The 7,906-nt window shown below is 36.6% G+C and overlaps 1 pseudogene; it reads left to right on the forward strand.

Moving 5' to 3' along the window:
• Positions 1-5,069: 5,069 nt before the first annotated feature.
• LOC116324384 lies at positions 5,070-7,353 on the forward strand (annotated as a pseudogene).
• The last annotated feature ends 553 nt before the right edge of the window (positions 7,354-7,906 follow it).

Genomic DNA, 7,906 nt, shown 5'->3' on the forward strand with positions numbered 1-7,906 from the left:
AAACGCGTAATATTTTCTCTGAATACGAGATGATTCCGTTTTTTAGGGGACGGTAACAATTAACCTTATGAACAAAATAAAGTTCATCATAGCACCCACCCAGCTGTATAGAAACTCCGCCATGCTAACTAGTACCCAGCACGAAAAAGTCAGCATAACGAAAATAAACTCCACCTAAACTTGGTTTATATCTGACCCAGATAGACTGCAGGTCATAACTTCTTGCCTGAAGTTCACTTCACCTGACACTCGGACTGGCGGCTGCCTCGGGTCTCTGCTCCTCCTGCCTCCCCTTTCCCTCATCCACCTGCTGGCTTGAACCACTTGCTAATGTCACTGAATCTGTGGAAGCTCCGCAATAGCCACCACACGAAGTAACGACTAACGACCCTATCTAAATCCCAGTAACGATTAACGTGTTCCTGATTTTGGCATAATAACTAGTTACCGTGCTCGTTACCACAATAATAACGTAGTTACTGTAACGTGTTACTTAATAACGCGTTAGTCCCTACACTGCTCGTAAGAGTCCACTATCTCAATGATGTGATGAGGGTTGGCTGTAGGGAGGTGTGCGATGAGGGGTTGATGTAGAGAGTGTCAGCACCACAGTACAGGATGAGGCAACGGACATCCATGAATACATCAGGAAGATGGCCGTTGCCGACTGTGTACTCAGTGAATAGTTTAGGCAGCAGAAACTCAAGAAAGAGGAGGAACCATCATCATTGTTGGGAAGTTTATTTTATAAAATGTATTCCATACAGATTACAGAATACATGGCCAAACATGTATTTTGTAATTCCGTTAAGTTACTCTATGAGAGTAAAGCATTCTGAATACTTTGGAATACTTAATATACTGTAATGCTTTTTACAACTACACGAATGGACTATCTGAAGTGTTTTGAGAATGGCATTAAAAATGGCATTAAAATAATGAGGACATTCCAAATGTAAGCATTGTAGCACCAGTTTGCATTCTTCCCTTAGATTTAACAAGTTTTGATGTATCACTGATGTCATCAAAAGAAGCCATGAATTCCCTAGAGCTTTAAAAGTCCTTTGTACAAAATTTTCCAACAGGTAACCTTCACAATGTTTACCAAGGTAGTGTAAACATGTGAGAACAAGAATGAAATATGGTATTCCTTCGCCACATTGTGGTTCACCTTTCGACCATTGGACCATTAGCGAATGCCGTAATGCTTCACTTGTGAAAGCAAATTTGTTTGGTATTTTTGGCCATTTAGACAACAATTCTGATTGCTACACTGTCGGACAGGACAGGAAGAAAAGAAAGCAATCGACACTAATGATTGGTTGGAATAATTTCTCTTTTATCACTATACGAGCTATCTAATTCCTTAGAATGAAAAGTTGCAAACAAAAAATATAGTCATTTGAGATTGGTAAGAGCAAGCGGAATAGCAGTATAGTCAGTATCACTTTCCTCCCCATTACAATGCCCCTGTCAAATGTGTGAGAATATTAGTAGTCTGTAATTATCACACAATTCTCTCTGTTGTCAGAGACTGTAAGTTTACCTAAATTTTAAGTCAGACTACTGTTACGTTTTCTACACAAGACAAGACACAAATGTGGATTAAAAAGACAGTTTAAAAATCAGAAAGACCACAGTACAGGTCATTATCTAAACAAGTGAAATGATTAAAAATAGCAGTATTTTGTTCAATTTATATTGTTGCTTTCAATGCAAATTAAGTGATAATTTTCTTGTACACTATTTGCTATCATCCCAGGACATTACTAAGAGATTTCACTAGGTGGGGTAAAGCACCCATGACCAACATAAAACATAAAGCAAGCAACAGGTTTCACAGACATCACAACAAATGACAAAGGGAAGACAGCAGGGTGTTCAGGTAAGCGAACTCAGCACAGGAAATCACAGCCGATAAAGTTAAACAAACATGACTGAAAGTTGAGGTTGTACATCTTCACTTTTCTGTCAGACTCTACTGTAAAGGTATACAGATATGAACAAAGCAAACAAAGCATTTCTAATGATACAACTATTCATCAGAAATAAAGAAAGATAATGAAATAGGAGGACATCACATAGGGAAACTCTGCTCATAGGAAAATTCTACAACGTTTCAAGTTTGGAAAAAGAAAAGCTAAATATTTAAAAGTAGAAAGCTTATTAGATGTAGATCTTATGTTTGTCGAATTTCCAAATTTCACTCATGGTAACCCCTTAAGTCCCATTAGAATAAATGTTTCTAAGAGTTATTATTTGGAGAAAAAGTGAAAAGTCAGTCACTAGCTGCCTGGCAAATGTGGATCACTGGCTGTCAGGGCCGTAAGGTCGGTAGGTGGGAGTAGACCAAAGTGCAGACACGACACGGAGCAACAATAAGATTCCACAAGTTTTGTTGAGGAGACACTGAAACAGAGGGAGAATATCATTAAATCTAAATGAAGGAGAGCAGAAGTAGAGAGATACTGGTTACTGATTTGTGGCTTGCTTGCAGGTGGAGGTCACAGGGCTCTGGATGTGAGTAGATGGATTTAAATCATTCATGTTTGATAGATTATTGACCAACAAGTAATAATTATCCATTTAAATATGGGCAGACATTTTTTGACAGAGACTGGAAACCACTTGGCAGACAATCAGCAGAATAAAAAGGAAGTATAAAAAAAAAAGAAGAAAATGTTAACCACATATGGAAAGTAGCACAGGCCCTATAGACAGTTTAACAGCGAGAGAATGTGTGAGAGAAAAAACATGATAGAACTTCAGTGTTAAATGCACTGTGTGAGTGCTTGAGCATTTGGGTGCTTTGACCAATCAGTATGACTTGCATTGAGCTGCTATGATAAAAGACCAAAAGCAAAGAAAATCCAGCAAAGATGCTGACTATAGAAATTCAGACTTATCAGTATCACAACTCTACCATTAAGAAACGAGAAAATCTGATGTTTATAATTCAGTATTTAATTAAAGAAATGCTTAAAATTGCTTGGCTTTGTCTGTAAATTTTAAATAAGGTCACTAAGAACAAACATGTGCTTTGTTTTAGGATGATATAAAAGTCAATAAACTAAGTCACATCTAATAGTCTATTTTTAATATTGATACTGATGCAGGGAAACAAAAAAAACCACAAGGAAGGTATCTCCAACTGCAGAGGTAAACTCACTTAAAGTCACTTAAAATAAGAACAGCTTTTGGAATTTGATTGACCCAATCCTCAAAAATGAAAAATGTTCATATATTTAACACAATTATTTTCAAATAATTGTGTTATTTGAAATAGTTAGGGTATCATATACTAATGTGTTTGTATTTGTGGTACAACTTGTCGTTGTTGTACCGCATTGGCTTTACAAGACAGCTTAATTAAAAAAACAAACAAAAAAACAACCACACAAAACACAAAACAAATATTTTAACTAGACATTTTTTGATATCGTTTCCAAATTACAAATCCTAATTCTTTTTGATGGTGAAAAAAAAGTAAGAAGTGAAATTTCCTGGCTTATATCTTTAATAGTTTTTGAGATATCCATGTTGAGATTTCAGTGTGAGACAAAATGGCCAGAAGTGTGTCAATGGACCATTTAGCAGGGAAGTGATCTAAAAATTTGCTGATTTGAGACTGAATGACCCACTTTCAAAGAAATGACAGTGTTTAATATTTAAGGTAGTTTCATTTTGATGGATAGCGAAAGAATATGAACTCCATATTTTATATGAAATCCATTTTTTGTATAAAAGTTAAACTGATTTAAACATCATTGAGTGTTATTCAGTGAAATTAGCATTTAATCCCCTACAACACAACCAGAACGTCATGGCGGGGTGCGCCGGTGTGATTGTTGGAGCGGACCCAAAAGCAGACACTGGAGGCAAGGAGCTGGTTTGCAAACTGAAGGTGAGCCTTTATTTCGGCTGAAAACACGAAACTATGAAACACCAAGCATAACTATGATAAACTATGACGAACCTATGACTGACTATGATAACAAAAGGTGAAACGATGACTGTGACAGGAACTATGACTGTGACTAGACGACACGAGGGAAATTGGCAGATGTCCTGACAATGAACAGTAAGAGACAAAGGACTTAAATACACACATGAGGTGATCAGGGGAAGTGGAGACACATGAGGAAACAGCTGACTAGGATGAACATAATGATGCACAGGAAATGTAAACTAAAACACAATGACATGAAAACTGGACTTTCAAACTAAACAGGAAAACATGGCAAGACACAGGCATGACAGCATTTACCAGGCAGACCAGAAACATGACACATAAGACACAATAAAGAACAATGGGAACTTTAACACATGGGAACACTGCTGACACACATGAACCTAATGACAGGGCAGAGGAAGGGAAACTAAATACGATGAACAAAGAACATACTGGACTCTTTCAAAGTAAAACAGGAAACATGGAGACGTAGACATGACACACAGGGGAACCTAATAAACCATGAACTAAACATGGCTGAATAACTAGATAACTGAAAAGAAACTGGAATACAGATGAAATAACAAAACAACATGAAACTCAGAAACATTGGGTTGCATGATCCAGGACCATGACACAGAATTCGTTGTCCAAGAGATTGATTGATGACAATCTCTTTGGCACATAGATTGGCTGTATGCCATGCTATCACAGATACTCCTGATCTGAACTTTAATCATCATGAAGTATTTTGAGAAACTGATCAGAGATTATTCAAGGGCTTTCACCTTTCCCTCAGTCCTTTGTCACGTCCTCCCTCATGGTTGTGTGTAATTCTCCATGTGTTTCCTTGTGTGTTTAGTTAATTAGGTTTCCCAGTTTAGATTCCTTCATTCAGCAATAAAGCTGTATTTTGAATTTAAGTTTGGTTTCCATGAGTTTGCGTTTGGGTCCTTTTCTGCCTGTACACAACCGATTCATGACAGTAGTGAATAAAGGCATAAAATGTTATTCCGAGTCAATCAAACATCATTATATGTTAATAGTATGCAGAATATCTTTTGTTCTCCAGAGCATGATTATATTGTTTTTTACCCCCCACCCCCCAGGTAAAAGTATGGAATCTGGACCTTTTCACAGAATCCTGCAGCGACATTTTCTGCTCAGTGCTTTTATACTGGGAAGCTCTGTGACTCTGTTATTTTTGTATTTTAAACTAACTACTAGCTGGCTAAGGGGTCCCCTAGACTCAACAATATTAACAGAATCTGACCTGAACCTTTTCTCCAACAAGATCAATAAAAATGTGACCATTGTGCTGATCTGGATGTGGCCCTTTGGAAGAACATTCGACCTGAACATTTGTAGCTCACTCTTTAATATTGATGGCTGCTTCATCACAGCAGACAAGAATTTCTACAGTAAAGCAAATGGGGTCATCATACATCACCGAGACATTAGAACTGACCTTTCCAATCTCCCACAGTACAAGCGGCCATCATTCCAGAAGTGGATATGGATGAACTCAGAGTCACCTTCACACTCATCCCAGCTGCCTGGGTTAGCGAACCTGTTCAACCTGACTCTCAATTATCGTCAGGATGCTGACATTCAAGTGCCTTATGGGTACATCGTACCAGCAGAGAGTCAAGAAAATTTTATACCACCAAGAAAAACAAGCTGATCTGCTGGATTGTGAGCAACTGGAACCAGAACCACAAGCGGGTGAAATATTACAATGAGTTGAGCAAACATGTGGAGATTCAAACATATGGACGAGCCTTTGGGAAGTACATCTCTGACCAAGACTATTTCCCCACCATCACCAGCTGCAAGTTCTATTTGGCGTTTGAGAACTCCATTCACAAGGACTACATTACTGAGAAACTGTACAACCCACTCTTAGTGGGGACAGTGCCAGTGGTTCTTGGCCCACCCAGGCAGAATTACGAGAATTTCCTCCAGGGAGATGCTTTCATTCATGTGGAAGACTTCACCTCGCCCCAGACACTGGCAGATTACCTGCTGCTCCTGGACAAGGATGAGGAGATGTACCTCAGGTACTTTGAGTGGAGGCGGGACTTTAAAATAAAAAAGGCCTATTTTTGGGCTGAGCATATATGCCTGAGCTGTGATTATTTGCGTAGGCACAAGGAGTACAAAGCATTCAACAACCTTAACAAGTGGTATTGGGGTGGCTAGTGCTTTTTAGTAGAAGGAGGGGCTAGGGTGCATGTGATAGAGCAGGATGATGATTAAAATAAATAAATAAATAATAATAATAATAATAATAAAGTATTGTAAATACTAGTAATACTTATACTTATGAAATAGAGTACCATGTTACAATAAGACTCCCCTTCTACATGGCTAATAAGCAGTTTATAAATATGTTATTATTTACTCTGTATACACTTTATAAATCATTTATAACTGTTTATTATGCATGAATTAAGGTTGAGAAAGAGAAAATCCTGACCAGTTTCTTGCCAAATCTGTTAAGATATATATTTCATCAAGAGTTCCTATATTAAACATTTCAGACACTTGTAAACATTTTTAGCATATAATATAGCACTTTGTCAATGCATTACAAATATCCACAGTTATCAAAGGGAGCCTTGTTGTAAAGTGTAAAACATGTCACTATTTATTATACCTAGACCTAAATTACAATCAGTGCTTGAAATAACATGTAATTACCGTCAAAAATGGTAATGTTCTACTGTTCACTGGTTTCACCATGCTTAAGCTATTGTGCAGAGGTCTGGGGCAACAACTATAAAACCACATTACATTCACTTTTTACTCTTCAAAAACAGCAATTTGAATCATCCACAATGCAGCTTATAGGGATCATACAAACTCACTATTTTTGCAGTCTGAAATATTGAAAATTGACGATCTAGTGAAATTCCAAACAGCACAAACTCTATTCAAAGCAAAAAATAAAAAAAACTGCCAGGTAATATTCAGAGTATGTTTTTATTTTTGAAAGAAGGAAGTTATAATTTAAGGGGTTTTTGTAACTTCAAAACAGGGAAGGTACGTACTACAAGAAAAAACTTTTGTGTTTCTGTGCATGGAGTGAAACTGTGGAACAGTTTGAATATGGAATTAAAGCAATGTCCAAACATAAAACAGTTCAAAAAGAGTTATAAAAATATGATCTTCTCGAACTATAAAGAAAGGGAAAATATTGAAATTAAGTGAATGTCTCTATTTAAAAAAAAATTCATGATGTGATATTATAGTATATAGTATATCAGAAATCTGTTCACTATTTTTATTACAAATTATATCAGTAAGGAAGCTGACTAAATATTAACTGATAATTTATGGCAAAAGGGTGGGATTAAATAAGTGTTTACTTCTTCCCACTCCCTTTCAACATGTAAATTAATCAGAATGGTAGCAATATTGAAATGTATTGATTTTTGTATAGTATTTTTTTCTCTCTTATTTTCTTTTCTAAATGTACCTGCATATTGTTTACATGTTTGAAATAAATTAACAATTAACAATTATATTCTTGAATAAGCGTCCCAGTGGTCCATCAGCGTGTTGTGATTCGTCAACCAAGACAAGATAACCATTCAAAAACCATGAGGTGTTCCTCCAACAACATCTCAGTACGATTGCCAGTCTATGGACATGTCCTTTGTTGGTCATCCAAGCTCTTTCGATATGTTGTCTATGACTGCCAGATTGAGGATCTACAAACCACCTCCTGTGATTTACCATGTAATGTCTGTACCCCATGTCAGTCAAAACATTCTTGTAGGCTCTCCACTCATCACTGATAATAGCACTGTTGGTGGAATACCTGTTTTCTGGGATTTAATTTCCTTTTGGGATTAAAGTAACTACTAAAAGTTTTAATTGAATTATTTGAATTCTGACTCAAATATTAAAATAATTATAGTAATTAATTACTATAATTAATATATATTT

Source organism: Oreochromis aureus, linkage group 11 (genome assembly GCF_013358895.1).
Source record: "Oreochromis aureus strain Israel breed Guangdong linkage group 11, ZZ_aureus, whole genome shotgun sequence".
Lineage (NCBI taxonomy): Eukaryota > Metazoa > Chordata > Actinopteri > Cichliformes > Cichlidae > Oreochromis > Oreochromis aureus.